General features: G+C 37.5%; 1 pseudogene across 1 annotated transcript; it reads left to right on the top strand.

Moving 5' to 3' along the window:
* The first annotated feature begins 2,658 nt into the window (after window positions 1-2,658).
* Window positions 2,659-7,297, top strand: LOC308609987 (ferritin light chain-like; annotated as a pseudogene). The gene is made up of 2 exons: window positions 2,659-2,697; window positions 6,780-7,297. The product of its transcript is annotated as a ferritin light chain-like (transcript).
* The last annotated feature ends 846 nt before the right edge of the window (window positions 7,298-8,143 follow it).

The following is an 8,143-nucleotide window of genomic DNA, read 5'->3' as shown; positions in this document are numbered from 1 at the left end:
ACTTGATCTACTGTAGCAGCAGCATAGCCTGAATGGGAACCCATCCTCCTGTGGCACTAGTCCCATCAACATTAGTCTAATCTGCTAGCACCTGCTGCGCCAACAGGCCCAACATATACAAACCCTCCAACTCAGCAGCATTAAGTGAGCCAGACTCAGTGTTTCCTGAAACTCATATCCAATGGCACTGGAAAGCCCAGATATCACCTAATGTTATGAAAACATAAAAAAAAAACAATAACAGAAGACTGGGAACTTCAGAAAGAAAAGGGGAACAATGGAATGGGTGAAAACAAATGGGGTAAATATAAGAGACTATCATTAGCCTCATGAGTTTCTTAAATACTATCTGATGGTCAAAGCAAATATTATGACACCATCTGATGTGGTTCTCAATGTAGAGAAAGGAAATACTACAGAAAATCATACTTTAAAACTGGGGAATATTAAGAGACTAAATGGAAGTAAAATTTTGAAACTTCACTTGAAGTAATAAAACACTGATTCCAGTAGGCTATGGTAAGTTACATATGTATACTGTGATGCCAAAAGTAACCACTAAGAAAACTATACAAACAGTATACACAAATGATTATAAATAAATTAAATTAAAATGGACTTATTAAAAAATGTTTAAGTAACCCACCAGGCAAAATAAGAGAAACACAGGATTGAGAAACTAAGGTAAAAGACAAAACAAAAAATAAAATGGTAGACCTAATCTTTAACATAGCAATAATTACATTAACTGTAAATGATCTAAATAACCAAGTCAAAGACAGAGATTGGAAGAGTAGATTAAAAATTCACAAGCATGATCCAACTATATACTGTCTATAAGAAGTTTACTTTAAACATCATGATATAGGGAGTTCAAAGTAAAAGGAAGATAATGATATATCATGTGAACGTTAATCAGAAAAAGTAGGAATGGCTATATTAATATCAGATAAAGTAGACTTCAGAGCAAAGGAAATTATTAGGGGCAAACAGGGTCATTACATAAAGATAACAGGAATAATCCACCTAGATGACCCAATGATACAAAATGTGTGTGCACCAAACAACAGAACTTCAAAATACATGAAGCAAACACTGAAAAAAGTAGTAAAAGGAGAAAATTTTAAATCCACAATTATTATTTGAGACTTCAGCACAGCAATTTATAGAACTACCAGAGAGAAAAATCAGCAAGAATATGGAAGAAATGAAAACATCATCAATCAATAGGATATAACTGACATTTAAAGAACACACTCAGTAACAGCAGAATACATATTCAAGTGTCCATGGAATATTCACTCATATACTATATACTGGGCAATAAAAAGAACCTTAGCAGATTTAAATTGTAATGTGCCTAAGTGTTGGATGCTAAGACTCAGAGGTTTTCTTATTTCTTTCATTTATATATTCATAAAAAAGTTAGCAGATTTAAAAGAATTAAAATCATAGAGTATGTTCTCTAGCCATAATGGAATCAGACTAGAAATCAATAACAGAAAGACAACAGGAAAATCTTCAATCACGTGAAAACTAAACATCACAATTCCAAATAACTCATGGGTAAAAAAGACAGCATCAAGGAAATATTTTTTAATGCATAGAATAAAAGGAAATGGAGATATAACAGATCAAAGTTTGCAGAATGAAGTGAAAGCAATGCTGAAAGAGAAGTCTATAGCACTAAATTGGGAAAGAAAGTGTTTCAAAGCAATAATCTAATTTTCTATATTACAACAGTAAAAAAGGAAGAGGAAAAAACACTAAACAAGCAGAAAGAAGGAAATAATAAAGATGAAATAGAAATCCATGAAACTGAAAACAGGAAAATAGGGGGGAAAATCAATGAAACAAAAGGCTGGTTCTTGGAAATAAACAATCTAATCAATAAAGATCTAGCAAGACTGATAAAGATAAAAAGATGGATGGCACAAATCACAGATATCAGAAATGCAACCAGGGATACCATGGCATATCCTGCAGGTTAATGAGGAACAAGTTGTTATGAGCAAGTCTACACTATAAATTGAAAAATGTAGGTGAAATGGGCCAATGCTTCTACACTCAAAACTACCAAAACTCAGCCAAGATGAAATAGATAATCTCAGTTTTCCTGTAACCATTAGAAACACTGTTTTTTCATTTAAAAACTCCCAAAAGGAATATTCAGGCTTAGATGTTTCACTTTTACCCAAGACATAAAGAATTAACACCAATTTTACATGATTTGATAAGAAATAGAAGTAGAAGGAACAGTTCCTAATTAAATTTATGAAGCCAGTATTACCTTGATACCAAAACCGGACAGGGATACGATAGAAAGAAGAAAACTACAGACCAATATTTTTTATGAAATTGGCTGTAAAAATCCTCTGCCAAATATTAGCAAATTAAATCCAGAAATATATAAAAAGAATAATATACCATGACCAAGTGGCATTTATTCTAGTTATGCAAAGTTGGTTAAATATTTTAAAATCAAACAATGTTATCCACCATATCCAATAGATTAAAGGGAAAAGTCATGTGATCCTATCCAATAATGCAGAGAAAGCACTTGACAAAATCCAATCCCATTCATGATTTTAAAAAAAGAAGAAAAAAGAACTCCAAGCAAACTAGGAATAGAAAAGGAACATACTGAAACTCATAAAGATGATCTACAAACAACCTATACCGAGATTATATTTAACCGTGAAAGACTGAATGCTTTCTCTGTAAGATCAGAAACAAGGCACAGATATCTGCTCTCACCACTTTTATTAAATGTATTACTGGAGGTTCTAGTAAGAAAATAAAGCAAAAATAAATAAATACATACATTTAAAAGTTAAATTTTTAAAAAGTTCATTTAAAGGATAAAAGGACTATTCCTACTATGTTGAATAGGAAGGAATATATCCTACTGAATGTTGAAGAGTAATATATCCTATTATATTGCCTAAGGAAAAGTAAAACTGTCTGTGTCTGAAGAGGACATGATAATCTAAATGGAGAAAATACCAAGGAATCCACAAAAAGCTTGAGAAATAATATTAGTTTGTAAATGTTTTAGAGTACAAGATCAACACAATTTTATCACATTATATATTAATAACAAATGTGTAGAAGCTTAAATTAAAATATGTGATGCCATTTACAACTGACCTAAATAAATACTTAAATACAAGCCCAATAGGACATTTATAGGACCTCTATACTGAAAATTACAAAATGCTGATGAAGAAAAATTTTAAAGTCCCAAACAAATAGGGAGACATACCTTGTTCATGGATTAGGAAACACAACATAATAAAGATGTCAATTCTCCCCAAGTTAAGAGGCTTAACACAATTACTCTTAAAATGCCCTCAAGGTTTTTGCGGATATAGACAAGCTTTTTCTAAGATTTGTATGGTAAGAAGAGGCTGAAGAATAGCTAAAACAATTTGTAAAGGAAGATTAAAATGGGAGGAATTAATCCACCCAATTTCAAGACTTTGCAGTAATTTTGGAGGGTAGATACATAGATCAATGGAATGGAATAGAGAACCCAGAAATAGACTGACATAAATACATTTAACCTGTTTTTGACAGCAGTGCAAATGCTATCAAGGAAGAATAGACATTTCAAAAAATGGTACTGAAACAGTTGGACATCCCTTGACAAAAACAAACAAAAAATGAACCTTAACCTAAACCTCCACACCTTACACAAAAATTAAATCAAAGTGGATCATAATCTTAAATGTAAAAGCAGGACATTTTTAGGAAAAAAAATAGAAAATCTTTGGCATCTAGAACTAGGTGAATAATTCTTAGACTTGACACCGAAAGTATGATCAATAAAAGCAAAAACTGATAAATTGTATCTCATCAAAATGAGTTAAAAATGCTTCATAGAAGATCCTTTTAAGTGGATGAAAACTCAGATTACACAGTGGGAAAACATATTTGAAAATCCCATATGAGACAGATGACTTGTATCTATAATATACAAAGAACTCTCCAAACAACTTAAAAAAATCCAACTAGAAAATAGGCAGAGGACAGGAACAGACATTTCATGGAAGAGAATATACACATGGCAAAGAAGCACATGAAAAGATGCTCAACATCATTAGCATTAGGGAAATGCAAATTAAGACCATAATGAGATATCAGAGAATAACTAAAATTATAGTGACAACATCAAATGCTGGCGAGTACGTAGAAAAGTTATATCACGTCACTGGTGGGAAAATAAAATGGTTTAGCCACTCTGAGAAACAGCTTGACAGTCTCTTTTAATCCTAAAAGTAGATTCACCCTACAACGCAGTACTTGTACTCTTGAGCATTTATCCAAAAGAAACAAAAACTTAATTAAGTTCCCACAGAAACTTACACATAAATGTTCATAGCAGTTTTATTTATCATAGCCAATAACTGGCAACTACCCAAATGTCTTTCAATGGATGAATGTTGAAACAAATTGTGATAAAATCTTATGATAGAATACTACGGAGCAACGAAAAGGAACAAATTATTAATATATGCAAAAATTAAAATGAACTTCAAGGGAATGATGCTGAAGAAAAAATTTTTAAAAGCCAATCTCCGAAGATTAAGTAATTCATGATTATGTTTACGTATTATTCTTAAAATAACAAAACTGTGGAGATAGAGAACAGATTAGAAGTTGCCAAGGGTTAGAGATGGGGGTAGAAGGTACAGTGGGGAAACTTTGTGAGGTTTTTGTGGTCCCAGTACAAATAATACAGCACTCTTGGTTTTAATCCCTAAAGATTTTTAAAAACAATTCCTAATAAGAGTTGTCCAGATATTTAGCAATGGCAGCAGATTACAGGTATAGCTCCCCAACATGACAACTTCAAAAGAGATTGTACTAATTCAATGCATATGTTAATTTTAAAAAGGCCAGTCACAGTACTTAAATGGTATATATCTTAACGATATTATTCTAAGTATCTAGCTGTACCAGATGGACTAGCAGGATTTTCTGTACATTCAATCTTATTTAAGACAGTAAATCTTATAATAAGAGAGTTAAAAAAAGAAAAAGAAAAACAAACAAACCTCAACTACAGTTGGATATTCTCATAGGAAGATGAGGTGAAAATATGTAGCAGTGGTTCAAAAGCTTAAGCAGTGGCACCTAAATTTGGCTGCATATTAGAATCATCTGAAGCACTTTTTAAAAACCCTCACACTGACTGTTGGTCATCCTAGACCAATAAAATAACTTTAAATCTCCTCAGACGATGCCAGTGTCTAGCCAGAACTGAGAACCAGCAGACTAAGCAGAAGGGGATGTTTCTACAAAGATTTCTTAACAATAAGTCCTTTCACCCAATCAGATTTACCTTCCCACAAAGGGGTAAAGAAGGCTAGATGCTGACCATACTTGCTTAGCTTTAATTAGCACTTGTGACTCGCCCAAATCCTAGATCATGTTTCCCCTAAATTTCATGTTATTCCCTAAGTTTTTCAAATCCAGGGCTAAGGGGTTTGCCAGGATGAGGTTTTAAGTGTTCACACAGGGGAAGTCCCTGGCAAACCAGGACAGCGGTCACTACATTGAATTGTAAAGCATCCTAAATAACCCTGCCACTGCTCCCAGATACTAGTCTGTGCCAACCAGTGGAGAAAAGGCATTCTCCATTACTACCACGGCAAATGCTGCTGTACTTGCCTTGGCTACTCCCTATCTTTTCCAGGCATCACTCCCCTTCACCTGCTGGTGGACACTTTGGCCAGCTGACAATGCAGATATTTTCAAACTTTAAGGTGAATAAAAATCATATGGAGGGCCTGTTATAACAGAGATCACTGAGCCCCACTAGAGTTGCTGATTCCATAGGGCTGGGATAGGGCCCTAAAACTTGAATATCTGACACATTATCAGGGGACGCTGGTAAAGCTGGTCAAGTTGTTACTGAATGCAGGTTCATGTGTCTGAAGCACAGTGAGGCCAAACAAACCTAAAGGTTGGAGTCTGGAGAAGAGAAAGGTTTATTGCAGGATCGAGCAAGGAGAGGGGTGGTCCGTGTTCCAAAACCCCTGAAATCTCCAAAGGATTTCAGCAAAGCATTTTTAAAGGCCAGGTGAGGGAGGGACATCCCAGGGCATGTGATCAGCTGGTGCACAATCCTCTGATTGGCTGATGTTGAGGCCACAAGGCAGGTAACATTATCCATCCTTAGGTGCCAGGAGGTCTGAGGGCTACGTGCTCATGATCATCAAGGAGTTCATTTCTTCCATTGGGTGGTGGTTTTTAGCATCTGAAAACTCAAGAAATATGCCTGAGATACTATTATCTGAGTACTTCAGAGAGAAACTACAATAGAGGATATGGGGGATGGGTCTGTCCTAGGAAGGCCCCATAGGGTACTGCTTGGTTACAAGGTGACCATACTTTGAGAACCACTGCTCTAGTGGCTTGGAATGTTAAGAAAGTAATGGAAGAATCCCTTCCCAGATCTAGATTCTAGTATCACCAGCTATTTTGGTGGGAGGAAGGGTAAGTTTTGTCCTTGCTTGGACTTCTTGTTCATTTATATCAAAGCCTATTTGAGGCAGTGCGTTCGGCAGTCCTGCAGATCTGTCTTTTGCTTCAACAGTGTTTGGAATGAACAGACCCAGGGACGCTCCTTGCTCCAGCCCCCGACCACCTTCCAACCTTTCTTCCTTTCGCAACCTTTGGAATCAGACACTCAGCTATCCTCAGCCTCCAGGACAGGCCAACACCAGTTTTTGAGCTTAGCTCCTTATCACTGATCAACCACGAGTTCACAGGTTCGTCAGAATTATTCCACCGAGGTGGAGGCCGCCGTCCACCGCCTGTTCAACATGCATCTGTGGACACTTACCTCTCTCTGAGCATCTATTTCGACAGCAACAATGGGACTCTGGACAGTATGGGCCACATTTTTCGCCAACTGGCTGAGGAGAAGTGTGAGGGCGCCCAGCGCCTCTTGAAAATGCAAAACCAGTGCTGCGGCCGCGCCCTCTTCCAGGATGCGCAGAAGCCTTCTCAGGATGAGTGGGGTAAAACCCAGGATGCTGTGGAAGCCGCCATTCTTAGGGAGAAGAATCTGAACCAGGCACTAACGGATCTGCGCGCCCTGGGTCCTGCCCGTGCAGACTCCCAGTTCTGTGATTTCCTGGAGAGCCGCTTCCTGGAGGAGCAGGTAAAACTCATCCAGAAGATGGGAGACCACCTGACCAACCTCCGCAGGCTGGCTGGTCTGCAGGCTGTGCTGGGCGAGTATCTCTTTGAAAGGCTCACCCTCGAGCCAAACAGGAGTCTCTGAAGTCCAGCCGCGTCTGAGGAGACCCTCTGGCGTCAGAGCTTCTGCCTGAAGCCCCGCTCTGCAGCCACTAGGCAGCTTTGTAACCGCCCTGGAGCCCTCTCCCAAGCCTTGGACCAAATGGAAACAATAATGTTTTTTGCAGAAGGAAAAAAAAAAGCCTATTTGAAATACAAACAGAATAAAGTGAAAAAAAGAAATATATACATATATTCACGTTCTTTTAACATATGAATTGCCCCACTTTATCTGTGTGAAATAAGTTTGTTCCCATTATTGGGCTGGTTCTCAAGCTTTGCTGCTCGTTTGAATTACCTAAAGAGCTTTGAAGAAAAACATTGGTGTCTGGGTCCCAGCCCCAGAGATTTTGATTCAGTAGGTCTAGGGAGGAGCCTGGGCACGGGAAGGTCTCAGAGTTCCCCAGGTGATTCTAATGTGCAGCAACTTTGTGAACCACCTCTTGGCTTCAATGCAGCTAGTCATCAGATATTAAATCTAAGACACATGGACTACTAGTGCGTGAGCTCTGTCGCTAGGTGTATTCCATTTTCTTTCTCCTGGAAGATTCGTGCCAGGGAAAATGATTGATAGTTGTGTTACTTCTCTGAAATGGATGGAAATTTCCAATTAGCGTGAACAGGGGAGGGTGAATGGGTGAATGCAATAAGGTGTATCATTTACGTATTGCCCTATGTGTATGGCTAGAAGCTTTTGCAACTGAGGTCTGCCCTACTTTTCATGCTAATGGTAATGCTTGTCCTCCTAATGCAGCCATAAACTTTATAAGCCCATAGGTAGACAGCATCACAAAATATTTACCCCTCCCCACTGGCCCACTCTCAAGCTTCA

Source organism: Mesoplodon bidens (genome assembly GCF_964165515.1).
Source record: "Mesoplodon bidens genome assembly, contig: HAP1_SCAFFOLD_671, whole genome shotgun sequence".
Lineage (NCBI taxonomy): Eukaryota > Metazoa > Chordata > Mammalia > Artiodactyla > Ziphiidae > Mesoplodon > Mesoplodon bidens.
This window is presented reverse-complemented; position numbering and strand designations above follow the sequence as displayed.